Raw genomic sequence first — 20495 nt, 5'->3', positions numbered from 1 at the left:
GATAGATAGATAGATAGATAGATAGATAGATAGATAGATAGATAGATAGATAGATATGCACTATGTGTGTGTCTGATGCCAGCAAAGGTCAAAAGGGGCTTTCAGATTCCCTGGAACTGGAGTTAACAGACAGTTGTGAGCTACCATGTGGGTACTGGGAACTCTGCAAAAGCAGCCAGTGCTCTTACCTGCTGAGCCATCTCTCCAACTCAGAAACTAATCTCTGTGTGTGTGTGTGTGTGTATGCGTGTGTGTACATGCTCGTGTATGTGCAATGTGTACATGTGGGTGCCCATGTGAGCACATACTGCCTTCTTCAATGATTCTCCACCTTACTTTGGAGACAGGAGCTCTTACTGAGTCTGGTGCTCACTGGCTCATCTAGACTGGCTGACCAGCAAGCACCAGGGATCCTCCTCTCTCCTCCACCCCACCCCCAGCACTGGGGTTACAGACACAAGGTGCTGCCACGATGCTCAGCTTTTTATGTGAGTGCTATGGATCCAAACTCAGATCTACATGCTTGCATTGCAAGAGAGACACTTTACTGCCTGAGCCATCACCCCGGACCCCCACACAAATACTTTTTAAAAATATTTTCTATTTATTTCTTTTTTATTTTATGTGTATGAGTGTATTACCTGCATATGAGTGAGTGCACCCATGTCGTGCAATGCCATGGAGGTCAGAAGAGGGTTTCGGGCCCCTGTCATGTGCCAAGCACTTCCCAGACATAACTTTATTTCATCTTAATGATGATCTCAGGTACAGTTAGGGCAAGGGATCACCGGTAGAGAAGGGATCTCAAACTAAGGTGCCTAGGAGGACCAGACAGATAAGAAAATGAGCAAAGGATCTGCCTAGCTGGGACTGTGCAGAACCAGATAGTGCCTGCCCCATTCCAATGGAGCGGCACCTGCTCACTCAGCTGTAGATGAGTGGCTACTCATCTACATGGCTCCTTGTGATCACTCAAAGGAACTAGAAATCAGTACTTTTATGAAAAATCCTCTCATTTGTAACTGTTAGCAACTAATTCCACAAATTATAAAACACCATGACTGCTACATCTGACTGACCTGGGGGCTATGAGCTTGCAGCCTCAGCAGCCAAGTATTAATGGATATTCACATTAAAGAGCTTATGGGACCCTTCATACCCAGTACTCTGTCTTTTTGTGGCTCCAACATGGCTGCGCTGCTGTGAACCCGGGTCTGTGCAGACCACCTTCTGCTCTTCTCCTTTCCACTTTAATTTTTCTGGTCCACAAGGCTGGAGACATTCCCCACACTTACTGAAAGAGGGGATGTGCTCCCCCTTTCAGGATTTGGTGTTCCTTTCTCCAGAAGAGGGAGGGAAGCACAGCAGGCCAGAGGAATTAAAAATCAGAACCTCTGACATCATCATCCCTGGTGCCTTTTGAAGAACTTCTGCACATTCTACTCTGTCTCTTTTGTTCCTTGGCTTAGCAGGGTAGGTGCTCCTACCTATGTAACAAGTGTACAGGGGATGCTTAAGAAAGTCTCATAGCCTATACAAGGTGACGCCACACAGTGTCATTAGAGCTAGACATGAGTTTCCTGACATTTCATCCAGGGCTCTTTAGGAAAGCACACCACAGGAGATGATGGCTTCCCCAACACAGAGCTGGAGCCCGCAGGCTCATAGTGTCAGCCCAGCAAACACAGTCAGAGTCACGTGTCACAAACGCCCTCCCCCTCACCTTGAGTCCTTTGGGAACCCTCTCCTTCCTAAATTCAGCCCTGGACTGCTGACTTCAAGGCTTCCCTGGTATCCGTCCCAGTATGGGTCTCAATTCACAGCCTGTAGGGAGACGCTCATCTGGGCTCCCCAATGGCCGAGGAGTACTCCGGAGCCAGGCACTGCTGCTGTTGCTAAGAAACAGGCCCTCTAAATTCAATTTACAAAAAAGATTGAGCGAGCCAGGGAGAGAAAGTGAGGGGGGATGCTGGAACATCTGGTTATCTTCCCTGGCTGTCTCCAGTGACCATGAAAATGAGATAAGGACGGTCCAAGATGGATGCACCCGCATCAGACCCATTCCTGCCCTTCCTCTGGGCGGCTATTTCAGATCCACAGTGGGAGTGACAGATCAAGGAGGAGGAAGAGTTCCCTTCTGGGAAACCTGGTAGATGAAAATACTCCCATCCCCAGTCCCCTGTAGTGGGGATTCATCTAACAGGGAGCTCAGGTTCTTAGATTTGGCGCCTCCCTCCCCTCAATGCCCCACGCGCCCACTTCTGCCATTGACACAAACCACCCCGCACATTTGTATAATCTCCAGCTTACTCAAGCTTTTCACATGTTACATTAGCTCTTTTTGTGTTGATACTATTTTCTGCAGCTCAGCGGGTAAGGAAAGAGAAGAGCGTGTATCAGCCTCAGAGAGCCACAATTTCTAACCCTGCATTGCCCACAAAGGGTGTTGTTACACACTTCACTCTGGACCTCTGATAACTCCATTGTCAATTGCAAGGTGCTACTGATCCCCCACAGTGTGGACCCAGGCAAGTCTGGGAAAGCCTGTATTAATGACAAACTCAGCACCTCATGATTCAGACTGAGTGAATGTGTCCCCCAAAAATACATATGGTGAAGCTTCAACCCCCAATGTAATGCATTTGGAGATGAGGCCCATGAAAGGTAATTAGGTCATGGGAGTAGGGCCCTTGTGATGAGATTAGCATCCTCTTAAGGAGAGGCAGGAGAGGAACAGTTTCTACTCTCTCTGCTCCCTGCATGTAAGGGCACAGCTAGGAGCTGGCCATCTGTAAACCAGGAAGAGAAATTTTGCCAAAACCAGCCCAACAGACTGGCATCTTGATGCCTTCCAGCCTCCAGAGCTATGCCACATGGTCTGTGGTTTAAGCCTCCCAAGCTACAGAAACATGTAACAGTAACAAAAGCTAACCAAAATTCCTCATTACAAGATCTCTCAAAGCCTTCAAGTTTGATGTATTGCAGGAATTCTCAAACCAGGGATCTTGTTTGAATCTCCCTGAAACAAACTATGCTGCAGAGATTGAAGGGCAAGCGGTGGACACCAGGAAATGAAGATGGGAGGCAGGGTGGAGAGAGCCACTCTGAAGAAAAGTCAACAAGCAAGTGATACCTGTGGGCACCTGGAGCTTAACCCCAACTCCAGGGCTCTGGGCAGGGGTGGGGATGTATCTCAGAGTCAGCCCAACCTTAGAGGAAAGGTTACATAAACATCACATTTGCAGGTGATATGTTGAGGCTGCTTCCAGAGGGTGCAGGGTGTTACTCACCTTGTTTCCCTGGTAGTTGGGGTGGATCCTGGCATCATAAATCGATGCTAGCCCATGACCATGACCAAGCCTGAGAGACAGAGATCATGAAGGACTCTGACATCCACTGCTATAGTTGGAAACTGCAGTTTCCAAAGCTTGTTTGATCAGAAAACTTTGGAGAATGGCTCCCAGGACTCAGGTTCCACTGAAGAGTCCATGGAATTATAGAGCTAGGGACTCCCCAAGGTTGGACAACTCTAAAAGTCTAAAGTCATGACCTTGTAATGACCAAAGAGTCATGTTGTTCACCAGAGCCAGACCTGCAACAGGCAAGGAATATGCCCTTCATTCAGAGAACATAGCAAAGGGCAGAACAACCCTTCTGTGGAACGAAGGCATCTGCTCTCCTAAATCTAACACTCGCCACCTCCCAAAGCGAACCAGATGGGTCCTCATGGACACCAGACAAACTCACCTCTGGGCTGCTCCCAGTTCATTTCCAGAACCCTCCATCCCATCTCTGTGACCCATCCCCAACCCTGGTCTGGATCACCCAGTCTGACCTCACACCTTTCCAGTAAATTCCTGCCAAGGCAAGCATCCACTATTCTCCTGCCCCTCAACTCAGCATCTTCTGTGGAGGCTCTGAGCTTGGCTGAGAACAGGGAAATGGACCCAGAGTGCTTCCTCTCCTCCTTCCTCTCCTCCTAGTATCCACTTAAACCCACAACCTTCTTTCTGAAAACTCAATACTAATTCCAAGAGAACCAGTTACCTGACCTCTCTGAGCCTCAGATTTCTATAAAGCGGGGAGCCTTTCCTTGCAGAGCAATTATTAGAATGTGTTCATTGTTATTAGAATGTGATGCACAGTGCCTGGGGACAGTAAGTTCTCAGTATGCTGCCATCAGTATTAACAAGACAACAGCAGCCAGTGTTTACTGAGCCCTATCTACTTCATGCCAGGCACTAACTCCTTTAAACCCAGCCATCTACCTATCTACCTACCTACCTAGACTATGATCTTCATTTTAAAGACAGGAAAAGGAACTTCAGAGTAGCCATAATGCTGGCCTAAGGTCACTTTCTGAGTAAGCAGCACTGTCTCAGGAATGGCTGTTTGATGGCATCTCGGGCAATGGGAAGCAAGGCTTGGTGCTGTCCAAGAGCCACTGGGGTGGGCTTCTGTGGCTAGTCCTTTCTCCTTCTGCATCCCAGAAATCACAGCTCTCTCTGGTTCCCGATATAAAGACTTGTTTTAATCTGAAAGTGGAAGCTTTCTCTTTCTGCTCTTGTTATCATAGCCAGCACCTCCTATAAGGCCACTTCATCCAGGAGGCCTCCCATGATCCTTCCCACACCCAACTGCAAAGAAGCCTCCCTCCTCTGCTGCATGTGACACTGTCTCAGCATGCTGACCTCTGCACACCTCTCTATAGGCCTCTTCCCACATTGACCTTATGAGCAGGTGCCACTGCTCCATGATGGTGGCGGTACTGCCTCAGACTCCAAGTCACAATACCACACCCAGGTGGTGTCTCTCACAGGGACACTCATACAGAAGGCTCAATAAAGAGTCAAGCATCCTGGTGGGGCACAGTGGTTCATGCCTTTAATCTCAGCACTCAGAAGGCAGAGGCAGGGGTTAGAGAAATGGCTCAGCAGTTAAGAGCACTGGTTGCTCTTGCAGAGAACCCAGGTTCGATTCCCAACATCCACACAGCAGTTAACAACCATCTGTAACTCCAGTTCCAGGGAATCCAACACTAACTTCTGACCTCCATGGGCATTGCACAACATGGGTGCACTTACATACATGCAGGCAATACATTCATACACATAAAATAAAAACAATAAATAAAATAATTTTTTAAATAAGAAGGCAGAGGCAAGCTGATCTCTGTGAGAGTGAAGCCAGCCTGGTCTATATAGTGAGTTCCAGGCCAGCCGGGGTAAAGGGAAACTCTGTTTCAAAAAACAAAAACAAAACAAAACAAGAGTCAAGCTTCCTTGATAGTCAAGCACTGAGAAAAGATTAAGAAATCCTCAGGCGCCTCCCCAGCTCCTCTCTGTATTTCTCAGAACGGGAATGCAAGATGCAAAGAGGGGCACCTGTGGCTGAAACCATCCAGGCAGTAAGGAAGGAACCAGACTCAAGCCCAGATTCCTGACTCCCGGGACAGTGCTCTAGCATTGAGGTGCTGGAGGACTGTCTCCAGCGTGGCTTATGATATTACATTAATGCTCAGAATTTTGAGCAGGGGCACACACACTTCTGCCTTCCCACCATTAGGACCGAGTGCCTCCCTTCCCCCTGGCCTGGTAGCTTCTCCTCTCCTCCTAGGACCTCTCTATTAGCCAGCCTAGTGTCCATAGTTATAGCTCCTGAGACACTGAGCTGTCAGCCATTAGTCTCCCCTCTGCAATCCCAAAGGCAAGGCCAAGATGACCGAGGCATCTTCTCTCAATCCAGAGGCTCTCTCAAGCGAAGCTTCCGGGCTGGGGGAGTTAGGCAGATGAATGAATTCTGTCTGACCTTCTTTTCCACAAGACTTGTGATGCTCCTGCATCTGGCCCTGGCCCCGTGTGAGGAGCAGCAGCTGAGTGGAACAACCTGTCATTGGCCCCCTTCTCAGCTCCGTGTGGCTACTTCTAGGAATAGCTGTGTGAGGACAAAGTAGGCAGATATAATGTCTAAACGTCCCCCCAAACTCAACCCACACAGCCCTAACGAGACACAGGTTGACTCTCCTCCCAGGGAAGGTGGAGGGAGAGAGGGAGGGATGGAGGCATGGAACTGATCTAAATTTATTTCTTATGTTTTTACAATATAAAATACTTTTTCACAGACATCTATGCACACAAATGCCTTGAGAAAATGGTATGTGGGTATGTGAGTGTGTGTGTGTGTGTGTGGGTATGAGTTTGTGCATGTGTATGGAAGTTGGGTATGAGTGCAGGGTACACATGCATGTTGTGTCTGTGTGGTGTGTGGTATATGTGTATGTATGATGTATGTATGTGTGTGATGTGTATGATATGTGTGGTGTAGCGTGTATGTGTGATGTACGTAGTGTGTGGTATATATGTGAGTATGTGTGGTATGAGTGCGTGGTATGTATGATGTGGTGTGTGTGTGTAGTATGTGTAGTGTACAAGGTGTGTGTAAGTGTGATGTTTGTGATGTGTGGTATATGTGTGAATGTTTGGTATGGTGTGTGGTATGTGTAGTGTGAGTCTGTATGTGTATGATATGTGTGGTGTGTATGGTGTATGTATATGTGAGGTATGGTGTATGTGTGAGCATGTGTGGTGTGAGTGTGTGTGTGCTGTATGGTATGTGTGAGCATGCATGTGGTGTGTGGTATGTGTGGTGTGAGTGTGTATGTGTGTGATAAGTGTGGTATGTGTGATGTGTATGGTGTCTGTGTGTGTGTGGTGTTTGTGGTTTATGGTATATATAGTCTACATATAGTGTATATGTAGTCTGTGTGCATGGTGGGGTGTGTGTATATATGTGTGGTGGTATTTGTGGTGTGTATGGTACGTACATGTATGGCATATGTGGTATATGTGGTAGGGGGAGATAAGAAAGATAAGAAAGGGGACTTGGTGAGCAAGATGAAAGACAGGCTTCCCACCCAAAAAACATGGCCTGAGTGACAACCCAGCTTGTCCTCTGTTTCAGCTGGTGCTGCTGTCATAGCTTACCAAAAATATCTCCTAGGTTTGGGAGGAAGGTTGTTTGTCATGTGTGTATGCATATGTGTGCACATGTGTGTACAGCTGTATCTGTCCATGTGTGCACGTACAAGACCAGAGGAGGACCCTGGGCGTCCCGCTCCAGCACTGCCTGACTTACTTCCCTGAAGTAGTCATCACTGAACCTGGATCTCTCATCTTTTTTGGCTAGGCTGGCTGGCCAATGATCTGTAACAATCCTCCTGTCTCAGTGTCCCCTGGCACTAGGGTTACAGGCATACTGGGCCACACTGGGCTTTTACATGGGTGCTGGGGATCTGAATCCAGGTCCTCTTGCTTATACAGCAAGCATTGTTACCAACTGAGCCATCTCCAGCTCCAATATTTTCTAGTTAAAAAAAAAAAAAAAAAAAAAAAAAAGCAGATAGCATTTAGCACCTGGAGCTCCTTAGAAAGGTGATGTGACAGATGATAAATTCCATGGCCTGGACAGCCCTGCTGAGGAACTTGGACTTTATTCAACATGAAGCCATCAAGAGTCTCTAGGATCTGGAGCCTGGTGGCAGCAGCCTGCACCCCATGGAGGCAGAGGCAGGAGGCTAGCAGTTTCTCAGACCACTAGTTTCCACCACAGCCTCAAACTTCCTTCTACCCATTGTTCCCCCTGCGCTCTGCACAGGCATCAGCTAGGCCATACATCACTCACACAGGAGTGCTGTTCAAGGGTCTTTCTGATGGGGACAAAACAGTGGGCTTTCTCCTCTGTGACTCAGGGCTGGTGGGGCTGGCTAAGCAGAGCCTGCCCTGCACCTGAGTAAGCCTTATGCCACCATAGCATGTGGCAGTCACCCAGAGTAGAACCAACTTTGAACAAGAAACACAGTTTAAATATCTACCTTTGCTAGAAGGAACAGATCTATGTCTGGGCACCCTAGGGCTCACTGGCAATCCAAACACCCCGTTTGCACAGCTGCCCTCTTTGGTGCTGTTAGAACTCATTGATAGATATTCTGTTTAAACAAATGCTTTGTCTTCCTTGCAGAAAACGGCACTGTTCTTATATCAAAATAGCTAAAGCTTGAAGGTCGCAGTTTTTAACAAGATGATGAAAACTGCATTCTCAAATTTGCAAAAACGTGCCGCCTTCACATGCAAAAGAAAAAGAAAACCACAGCAGCCCACGCATGCCTACCCAGCCTGCTCTCCAGAGCACAGAAGCCTCTCTGCCCTTGGCAGCCAGGCCGAGAGCCTCCCATCCCCACCATCTGGCATTTTTGTGTGCAAAGCACAGGCCTGCTACCCTGGGCTGCCTGCCACCCTGTCAACAAAGACCAGGCTCAGAAGAGGGCTGCCGGGCTGCATCTCCCACTATGGTCCCAGACATGTCCATGCACACACATGGGCACACACAGGCGCACACACACACACACACACACACACACATATAGATATAGATATAGATAGATATAGATATAGATATAGATATAGATATAGATATAGATATAGATATAGATATAGATATAGATATAGACACTCAGGCAGAACAACACTCTGAGTCCCACTGCCCCCTTGGCCTTGCCAAAGTGGGTGCAGGCCAGTTCTTCCTAACACCATCTTCTCCGCTCACCAGCCAATGGGGGCAGATGTCAGGGAGAAGGAGGGAAGGTGGGAGCAGCCCTGGGGCACCAGCAGGACTGGAGGAAGGAAGCAGGGCCCTAAGGGAGTGTGGCAGGCAGGTGGCAGAGGGGGCCTCATTTGCTAGGCCATCTGTCAGAAGCAAAGGGAGGTCCCCCAACTCCACAGCCCTTCCCTGCACACACACATACACCACACACATAGCCTCACACACAGATGCTGACACCAGCACAAGAACCTAGGAATATGGCCAAACACACATGTATCCACATATACATATCCATACCTGTAAATACCCATGTACATATACACACAGAGCCCCACATGCAGATGTCTATGTATATAGTCAAAACCACATGTACATACATATATACCTACATACCTACATATCCAACTACATACTCATACTTATCCACAGCCATAAATATTCATGTGAACACACACACACACACACATGCACGCACGCACTCATAAGTACACAAATGCATGTATATGGGGCTGGAGAGATGGCTCAGCAGTTAAGAACACTGGTTTTTCTTGCAGAAGACCAGGGTTCGAATCCCAGCACCCATATGGCAGCTAACAACTGTCTGTAACTCCAGTCCCAGGAGATCCGACAGCTTTTTCTGTCCTCCATGGGCATTGCACAACACGGGTGCACTTACCTACATGCAGGCAATACACACATACACATAAAATAATAAATAAAAAAATGTTAAATGCATGTATACATGCAGTGCCACAGGCATAAACACACACACATGCAAACACACACACACACAAAAGTACATGATGTACTTTTGCACATCAATACATATCCATATACACATCATACAAGTATGTAAGTGCATACACAGAACACATAAATCCCCAGCCACATATGTTGGCATATATATACTGAGTTGCCCCTCAGTAGCTGCTTTCATGCTTTCCCCTGGATACCAAGATTCACAGTCCCTTAGATAAAGCCACAGTGATTGTATAAACCTACATACATCCACATCTTCCTGGAGACTTCGCATCACCTCTAGATAACTAATGCCTCATACAACCCAGTGCTATGTAAATATATTTATGCTGCATCATTTAAGGAATCATGACAAGAAGATGATGTGCGTGCAGATGCACAGATGCAAGTTCTTTTGTCAATTCTCTCCAATCCAAGGATGACTATTCATGAGTGCAGAACTCACAGTCTGGGAGGAATGACCATTGTCTCTCTCATCTCGCTACGAACTCACACAAGCTCATGTCTCCCCTGCCTGACCTCCATCACTGCCACATTCTGCTGCCTGTCAGGAAGATGTCTGGCCTGACTGTTCTCAGCCTGTGACCTCACACTGGAATTTCTCAGAGACTCTTCACCAACACTGAACCCATAGTCTTACTCCAGAATTCCTGACTCAACTGATTGTGGTAGGGAACTTGGAGAAGTGAGAGCATCTTAGATTTCAGGGTTGAAAATCTCTTAAACCATTCTGGCACTCATTCCCATACCCAATCCACAACCTAAGGGGACTTAAACTGCATAAGCCCAACTTGTTCATCCTTAAAATGGGGGAGGTGCCTACTACATAGGATTGTTCTAAGGATGAGCTCAAATGGTCCTTCTTATGTACACAGCACCTGACCCTCAGCAACAAAGTGTGGATGTCACCACCATCACTACTGCTGACGCATACTCCTGAAATGCACTGAGTCTGAGAGCTTCATAATGCAAGCTCTGCTGCTCAGAAACCCTCTGAGGCCCAGCCTAACCTGAGCCCTGTCCCCCACATGGGGACCCCACCACAAAGAGTCAGGTTGAGGGGTTAGGTGAAGCCTGATGTTGACTTTTTGTTTTCTTCTCCTGTGGTTTTAATTCAAATAACAACAAAGACCCTCCATATGCCCAAGCTTGCCCAACAAAGACCCTCTATACACCCAGGCTTGACTGATCTGGAGTGGGTTTCCACCGTGGTGGGTCAGCCTCTCTGCGGCCCATCAGGAGTATCCAGTTGCCATTTTGGTGGATCAGGAAACAGCAGCAGAAGAAGCTGGAGGCTTGCACCAAGCTACATCATCATCCAGCGGTGGGTGCCTCTGGCTTCACTTCCAGGGCTTTTTCTACCACCATGTGTCAAGTTTCATGTCATCTGCCTCAGTTCTCTCTACCTCCTCCATACTCACCACCCCGAAGTCCTTCTTGGGATGCCAGGCTGTCGTTTTTGTCAGGGGAGCAATGGTTGGTTGAGACAGAGACTTGATGGGTAGAACTACAACAGAGTAAGAAGGGGTTGGTCTCAGTCGTGCTTTTAGGGTGCTAAAAATAGGGGGAAAAGAAGACAGCCTGCAGCAACCCGAGGCTTTGTGACTTGATTGCCGAAATTGGGACCTGTGACAAGAGCATAGGGGGACCATCTACCCTTTCTTGCTACCTCCGCAGCATAAGACAGTCAGACTCTACAATGGATGACCGTGGGGAAACTCACAGCATGGCCAGCTGGGAACACTACAAGTGTTAGAACCACTCCCAGCCACTGCTGGCTATGTGATCTTAGTTTTTCAACCTCTCTGAGCTAAAGCAGGGATTGCACCTTTCTCACCAGGAGAGTGTGGAGTCTGAGGAGATGCTTGTGAGCACCTAGGATGTGGTGAGTGCTAAGAACCCAGTCATCCTTGAGTGTCTTAACCTTGTCAACACCTATCCATAACCCAGACAAATATAATATGGTGACAAAATGTGTTTTATTTTGATTGAAATGAGATGGGATCCATTGGTCAGGCTCTATTGTCAATACTAGAAGGCAGAATGAGCCTCCACTGTGATGGGATGTTTGCACTCAAAGCTGTAGAGGAAGCAGCCCCTGCCCACAAAGAGTCCAGATTCTTTTCCAGAAAAAAGAGAAGCCTAGAAGTAAACACTATGTGAGGAAGAGAAAGAAAATAATCCACACTCCTTTGCACATGAGGAAAATGAAAGTCTGGAGAGCAAAATGATCGGCACAGGACACAGGGTTACCATAGGACTAGGCAGGGTTGAGCCTCCAATTGTCCGTTTCATGTTCTTCCTCTGGACATGGGTGCTCCAAAGAATCTATCGAAAGCAAACACAAATTGTGGCAGATTGGGAGAGGAGGTTTCTTTAGGTGTGGTCTGAGCCTCTCAGAAGAACTCAGACTTGATGAAAATAAGGCTTTGAGAATAAAGAGAGATGACAAAATGGGAAATCTTAACTCTCCTGTCCATAAACAACAGCAAAATACACACCCCACCCAGGAATGACCCTCACAGAAGATAAGCACACTATCTTTTTTTGCAGGAGACTCAAAAGACCTGAGTCAAAGACAGGCGCACAATATTTCTAGATCTGAGTAGTAACTACAAAGAAAATGTTCATTTTTCCCAACTCAGTGTATGACTTGAACCAGATGTAATAAAAATCCTGAGGGAATTTTCTTTGGAAAGAATGATTCTAAGTTTTATGGGGAAGAATGGACAAGGTTGGGCAAGAAAATATTGAACCAAGCAGCATAGTGATGGAAGAGGAAACACAGGGGCTATGAAAACTTTTGTATACATCTACAAAATTAAAACAACAGGATTGGGTGAGAGCAGACAGGTCGATAAAACAGAATATGTAGCCAGAGACAGGTACAGGTGCAGGGGAGAGCTTAGTATCAAATGAATGATTGGACAACTGGATGGATGATTCAATAAACGGAGTTGGGAAATTGGCCACTCGGGGGGAAATCCTGTCAGAGGCTCATCTCATAGCATTACATCAAAAAGCAAAACAAGAAGAAAAATGCTACCTTATGGGTTCTTTCTTTATGTTTATCCAGGAGCACAATGAGAAAACAGGATCAAACTGTGTACAGATTGGAAACCTGTGAAAAGTCAAAAATCATGTTCAAACAATGGTTAAAGCTGGATGGTGGATGTGGGGTAAGGGTCATTATGCTGCTCTGATTCTCTGTATATTTGAAAATGCTCTTAGAGAAAACAATTAATGTGGGCCAGGCGTGGTGGCACATGCCTGTAATCCCAGCACTCAGGAGACAGAGGCAGGTGGATCTCTGTGAGCTCAAGGCCAGCCTGGTCTATCTAGTAAGTTCCAGGATAGCTGGGGCTACAGGAAGACCCTGTCTCAAAAAGACCAAAAAAAAAAAATTAATGTTTTAAAAACTGGCATAAGCTTGTTATCCCAACACTTAGGAGGCAGAGGCAGGAAAACATAGGTTCATGGGGGTGAGGGGGATCAACATAAATTTAAAAGACAGAGAAAAATACATCTCTGGTAATACAGCCATGAACCTTTATTTTTTATTTTGTTGGGTTTTTTTTTTGGGGGGGGAGTCTTTTTCTGACCAAAGGTGGCCTCTACCACTATACTAGGCTCAAAATAGGGCCTTCTCTGTACACACAGAAAGGGTCACCCCTCGGTGACAGTGCCATCAAAACACCCTGGGCAAACCCGCCAGTGGCCACCTCTGTAGACCAGGGGTCCTTCTAGAATCTCAGTTGAATGAGTGTGTCACTGGATCCAATGGAGACTGGGATCTTCCCCCTGGCAAAGGGAGGCCTGATGATCTGAACTGAATGCCTGTCTTGAGGGGGTAGGATATTCAATGCCCCACCTGTGATCCCAGATCCTGGCCCTGGACTCTGCCCTCAAATAGATTTTGTCAAATTTGCTACAGTTCACAGAAAGAGCCCTTTCCAGGGCTGAAGAGATGGCTGAGCGATTAAGAACACTGACTGCTCTTCCAGAAGACCTGCTTTTGATTCCCACCACCCACATGGCTGCTATGCACCGTCCTTAACTCCAGTTCCAGGGGAATCCAAAGCCCTCTTCTGACCTCCATGGCATTGCACAACATGGGTGCACTCACATACATGCAGGCAATATACTCATACACATAAAATAAAAATAATAAAATATTTTTAAAAAGAAAAGAGCCCTTGCCTAGAGTGTACAGGGCCTTAGGTTCAATTGAAAGCCCCCCTCCACAAAAAACTAAATTACTTCCTTATTTCAATGATATTTTTGCATTTTTTTTCTAATTATGTTTGGATAATATTTGATAGCAGTATTGAAAGAGTAAATTTAACAGATGCATATTGAACTGATATTAAAATGACCATCCTTCAACTCTCCATCCAATTCGAAACCTTGGATGTCACCAGTAACTTTTATCTACCTACCCCATCCTCATGCTTCCCCATCCAAAAGGGTCAAATTTTGAATTTTGTATGTATTATTCATTTACATTTTGTGCAGTATTTTGACATATGAATGAATAAAACAATTCGAATTAGTACATATGTTATTCTGTAAACCTGCTTATTTCACTCATATTATGTTTCTAAGATGCAGCCACATTGTTCCGGAAGGCTAAGGCTGATTCATTTTATTTTGTTATTCTCTGATGATTTCACGCATGTACATAATGTATTTTGGTCTCTCATCCCCTCCCACTCTCACTGAACCCTTTCTTCCCAAGCCTTCCTCTTATTTACATGTCACTTTTTTTGTTTTGTTTTGTTTGTGAACCACGGAGTTTAATTAGTTGTCTGCATGAACATCAGTTCATTTTAGTTGCTGCACATTCCCTTTTTAAATTCATATGTTCGTTCACTCATCTACAGATACCTGAGTGGCGGAGATTTGTATGATGCACTAAATACGCTGTGGTCACTTACCTGTACATCTCTCAATAGCGCCTGTGTACAAGAAGCTCTGTGGGTACCGCCCCCCAGAAGTGACATTGCTGGGTCAATAGATATTCAAACATTTGAGTTCTCAAGATAAGTGTATTTTTGTGTTCCTATACTCTCTCTTAAAGTACCTGTATATCATTCCTCGTTATCATACCTCAAACTTTAACAGCACATATTACCAATCCTTGCCCATACCTGTGGTTTATAGTATGTATCCCTACCACACAACTTGTGTTAGTCAATTGAACATGAGCAAAAGTAACAAATACTTCAGCCAAGCAGAAACGTTAGGCGCCGCCTCCAAGGTCTTACTTTCTCATGTTTCCCTCTGCCATAAGAACAGCATGCCCTAGGTGGCAATTAATCCACCGAACTGGGTAGGGGTGAGCAACATGGGGCAGAGGCAGAGTCAACAAAAATGACAGCAGACACAAGCAAGGAATGAATCTTTGTTGTCATAGCCATTGAGTCAGAGGGGATATTTGTTACTGCAACACAGTACAGTGAAGTCTGTACTACTGACCTTTAACTGAGATTTATTGATCGTCTTCCACTTTGCAGACACTAAACTAGTTTCAAGGGTGGCCAAGGGTAGACAAGGTTTATGGCTTTGTGACACACTTTGGCCAATAAACAGGTCCCAAAGACCCCATATACTTTCTAGTATAACCCCTGGAGACAAGTCTTCACTTAGAACCCTGCCTGTCAGGAGCTGATACACTTGATAAAGAATCTTGGATTTTATTGATTCTCCTACAAAAGTCCAGGAATTAAGCTTGAGGCAGGGATAGGTCCAGGAGTTCCTCCTATCTCTGTCTCAGCTTTGTTTTCCTCTGAGTTTATGTCCATTCTCTCTGATAGCCACTGCTCCTAAGGGACAAAATGGCCAGCAGCAGATCAGGTATTCCTTCATAACTCTACAACCACAAAGTCCAACAAACGTCTTGAGCCTGACTTCCAGAGTCACACTGGGTCACAGACATCCCTAAACAATGTGCAGGCACACCCTGCATCCCTGTTCAGTATGGAAGAAGCCAGAGCAGTCAACGTCCCTATTCCCTGTTGGTAATTTGGGTAACCCCTTCAGAGGCTGGCATGATAAGAATAGGAGGTAGGAATTGGCTAGGCAGTTAGGGTAAAAAGACCCCAAAGAAATGTAGCTAATGTCTTGGCTAAAAGTCAAAATGTCCTTGGGCCTCTTAGCAGCATACTCTGTTCCAAGGCCAAAAATGCCAAAAGTATTTGGGAGCTTATAATTCTTGGGAGGAGCACACACTTGAGAAAGGAAGAGAAACTCTTGGTTTAGAGAAGAAAAGAGAGTAGAAAGAACCTGTCCACTAGGGTCTGAGGCTGAGGCAGAAGGACCATCTGTTGAAGGCCTGGGCTTAGTGACTCAAAAACAAATCATGGGCCAGGCGTGGTGGGGCACGGCTTTAATCCCAGCACTTGGGAGGCAGAGGCAGGTGGATCTGTGAGTTCAAGGCCAGCCTGGTCTACATAGTGAGTTCCAGGACAGCTGGGGCTACAGGGAGACCCTGTCTCAAAAAGACCAAAAAAAAAATGTGCAGGCATACACTGAGTGGCCTGGTCCTAGGTCATGAATCCCCTCTGGCAACAGTAATGGAGTTATCCTACACAAATCCCATAGGCCATACACATAGGGTATCCTCAGGAAAAATCAGAGCTCTCTGCCCAGAAGGAGCTAAGCAGACATGCCACAAATCCCATGCAGCACCCACAGGGTCCTCAGACTCTTACCAATGGAACCCTGGAGCCAGCTCAGGCAAGTTCATGCAAAATAAAATACACATATGTATCTTTTCCAACCTCCACATTCAGGGGCATCGCATCAGTGGCTGAAATCAGCCATTGCTAGAATTGTGTAAACACACAACGGAAATAGGCAAGTACTTCATACCAGGGCTATAACTCTCCCAGAGAACTGATTGCTACCAGCAGAACCATGGTTCACTTGGCAATAGCCCAGCTCCATCTCACGGGACAGTGTCACCCAGACAAGTCCCTGATTCCCGTGGACTTGATCTTTTGCAACTGTGAAGTAGAGAAATTAGGCTTTCCCCTGTTGAAGTTATACTGCATCTCTGCCAGCTTGAGATCTGCAAAGTTAAGTGAGTGAATGAGTGTGTGTGTGTGTGTGTGTGTGTGTGTGTGTGTGTGTGTACCTATACATGAACACTCAAGTTTAAATTTCTCCTGCATCAGAAATCCTAAGCATAGGGGCTGGAGAGACAGCTCAGCAGTTAAGAGCACTGACTGCTCTTGCAGAGGACCCGGGTTCAATTTCCAGCACCCACATGGCAGCTACGAACGGTCCTTAACTCCAGTTCCAGGGGAATCTGAAGCTCTCTTCTGACCTCCACGGCATTGCGCAACATGAGTGCACTCAACATACATGCAGGCAATACACTCATATACATAAAATAATAAAATATTTTTTAAAAAAGAAATCCTAAGTATGGGCGCCAGCTATAAACTCCAGTGTGATTTGGTGAGCTGTACCTCCTCTCGGTCTATTAAATCATTTTCCCTCCAAAGGTACACATGTTGTGGCATAAGGAGCAAACTGTTGACAGATGGTGAAGAAACTTCACAGGCCCATAATTGAGACTTATTTTCATACATTCGTGCCAGTTTGAAATCTAATTGCCAATAAAACAATACTGTGATACTGCACATCTAATACCTCCACCGCTCTCCAAAGTTACACTTGAATCCACTAGTAAATCCTAATCTCCCAGAGAAAAATATTTCCCCCTCTCCATCGGAAAAGCAGTGCTATAAATCCACATACAGTGGTTCATTTTCAAATGTGAACCTCCTTTCCCTGGTCCCCAAAGAGCCCTTACTTGGCTAATGTTAGTGCCTGCCTGAGAGCACTAGATATGCTTTGTTTATTTGACAGAAGCACAGATGTGGCTTGGCGAGCCTGTGATGGGCTCTTTTGCAGAGAAATGCCGAGGCTTTCTCTGGGCCAACTTAAGCACCTCGCATCTCTGGTTGTATTCTGTCCCAGTGATGGGAAGTTGGCCAGATACCCAGCAATACCTGCCAAGAGAGGGAGGATGAAGGAGCCCCAACCTTCCCTCATTGCTTCTCTGTTTTCACTCTCTTGATGAAAAGGTTTGAAGATAGATCAATCCTGGTCAATTTGAAGCTGTAAATTAAAAAACAAGCTTTCAGTAGGATGAAGGAGTTCAGTGGCTGGGTTCATTTGTGTAGACTGAAAAATGCCACCTGTCACCTCAAACCACAAGCCTGCTAAAAGCAATCATCCTTCCTCAGACAGAGTCCTGCCCACGTTACATAGAAAGAGTTTCAGGGGCGGAGTCCAGAGATACTGTGGCAGAGGTTGTATGTATGGTCTTTGCTTTCATCATGTCTACAATCTCCCTGGGTAGTTGCTTCTTATGTTCCCATTTTACAGATAATAAACTGAGGCAAATCTTAAACTAACCTCATCTGATTTGCTTCCAAATCCTGGGTCATCTGTCATAAGATTAAATGACATAACAACTGTCAGTAATCACACACACACACACACACACACACACACACACACACACACACAATCTGTGGCCCCAGAGCCTCCACTGGGGCTATATCTTCCTCATCTCCCACAGAACAGCCCTTGAAATACCCAATGTTATAACTTCTTAAAGGGTTTCCCTCTTTATGTATAATATACTCATTTTCTTGAGACATGCCCCAAAGCATGGCCTGAAATCTAGACAAAGGCTTTTCAAACTGAGGCCAGCACAGAAACTGTCCTAGGGATTGGCTGAAATATGAATTTTAATTCCTCAGAATATCTGGATGGGAACTGTCCTAGGGATTGGCTGAAATATGAATTTTAATTCCTTCAGAATATCTGGATGGGGCCTGAGTTTCCGCATCCTTAGCCAACTCCCAGGGGACACTGGTGCTGCTGGTCCATGGACCACACTCTAAGTAGTAAGCACAGATCTTTACAATCCATTATCAGTTGTCACGTGCTGGTCTGGCTCTTAAGCACTTGAAGAGCTGCTAGGACAACTGAGATGGCCAATTTTTATAGCTCTGAATCCTAATGACTAAAAAAAACTTTCTGAGTATGGTGAAACATGCTTGTAGTCCCAGCACTTGGGGAGACTGGAGGACCAGGAGTTCAAAGTAACCCTTGGCTATATAGCAGACTAACTTGGACTACATGATACCCTGTCTCAAAAAAAAAAAAAAAAAGAAAAGAAAACAGTACCTGGCACGGTGGCACACACTGGTCACCCCAGCTTTTAAGACGCTAAGTCGGGAAAATAAAGACAGCAAGTTTGAGGCCAGCCAGGCTACCTAGCAACACTCTGTCAAAAACTAATCAAACAAATCTGAGCACCCATAGAAATCAGGAAACTAGATGGGGTTTTCCAGGGAAGGGGAATGGAATGCAGGTGGCATTGAGGGAGAAAGGAGAATAATGGAATGGAATGGGTTAGATGAGTTGGAGAATGGGAGAGTAGAGTAGAGGAAGACAGTATGGGGGTGGTAACTAACACTAAAGACCTAAAAAAGCCATATGAAAACCTACCATTGTAGAATCTCCCAAAAATAAATGCACATATACATATATAAAAGGAAGTTAAATGGAGTTATTCTATAATGGGGGGGGACAATGACTCCCCCAGATACCATAGGCTAACAAATAAAAAGCCCAGTGCCAGGCATAGGCTACCTCTTTTTGAGTTGTTGGTCAGTAGGGCCCCATAGATCCCCATCCAAACATTACAGGTTATTGCCATTGCTGTTGATTACCATCCAGAACTTGATCAGCACAAGACCCTATTGGTGAATTATATGATATGAAGAAACCAAGCTGGTGCTAGTCTAGAAGCTTCATCCCTACTAGCTAGCTTCCATAGTGCCAGAAGATTCTACACAAACCACTGGTAGAAAAAATTAATCAACAGTCTTACCCATTTGTGAACCCTGTGAACTACAGAGTAAGGATTGACCAAGTAATTTATGCCCAGTGGTGAAATAATAGCATAAATGTTATCACATCTACAGTAAAGAAGCAGAGAATGGTGAATTCATGCTTCCACTCAGCTCTCTTTCTCCATTTATAAATTCTAGGATACCGTCTAGGGAATAATGCTACCCACAATGAGTAGATATTTCCACCTCAGTCAAGATAATCCCCACATGCATGCCCAGAGACCCATTTCCCAGGTGATTCTTGATGCTGTCAGGTTGACAACACAAATCTATCACTTTATGTTATTTTTTCAGTAGAAGTGAATTTCATTAGAGACATTGAAAATTCAATTTCTGACCGGATGCGGTGGTGGATGCCTTTAATCCCAGCACTTAGGAGGCAGAGGCAGGTGGATCTCTGTGAGTTCCAGGCCAGCTAGGTCTACATAGCAAGTTTCAGGAGAGCTGGGGCAACAGGGAGACCCCGACTCAAAAAGACAAAAAAAAAAAAAGAAAGAAAGAAAGAAAGAAAGAAAGAAAGAAAATTCAGTTTCTAAACTTGAACTGAGACATGTGGAAATACAAAGTACACAGTGGATTTCAAAAGTTTAGAAGAGTGGTGGAAACGGGGAGGCTAGGTAGTGGACACTAAAATATAAATACATGAGAGGAATAAGGTCTAGTGTTCTCCAGCACAAGCAGACAACTAATACCCAATAAATTATTATGCAAGTTATGAAGAACTGAAAAAAGAGAATTTAAAAGTTTCCTAGACTACTATCCTCAGGCCTCTTGGGGTAAGTCTATAGCGCAGCTCTACACACCGGGACTCCCTAAGCCACATTCACCCTTCCATCCCCCCCCTTGCCGTTCTATACTCCTAGTTTGAGCCCTGCACCATTCCTAGTCTCGGGGCCCCAGACACCTGGGGAACCAATACTGCTTCCTGATCCTTCTCACCCAGAGCAACTCAGTCCCTTTCTTGGGCTCCAGGAGCACCGCTTCTGGTCCTGGCCCTGCCCTCATCTCCCTCTACTTACCTGGTCCTGCAACCCCCGCCAGCCTCTTTCTGGGGCTGACAGCCTCTTTCTGGGTCTCCGAGGCTTACCTTTACTCTCCCTGATCCTTTGCATCCAGTACAACCCAGCTACTCAATCCACTCCCTGGGAAATCTTGGGGCTTCTTCCCTCCCCATCTGCCTTTGCATCCCTGCATGGC

This window comes from Nannospalax galili, unplaced genomic scaffold (assembly GCF_000622305.1).
Source record: "Nannospalax galili isolate Female #2095 unplaced genomic scaffold, S.galili_v1.0 scaffold83, whole genome shotgun sequence".
In the NCBI taxonomy this organism is placed as follows: Eukaryota; Metazoa; Chordata; class Mammalia; order Rodentia; family Spalacidae; genus Nannospalax; species Nannospalax galili.
This window is presented reverse-complemented; position numbering follows the sequence as displayed.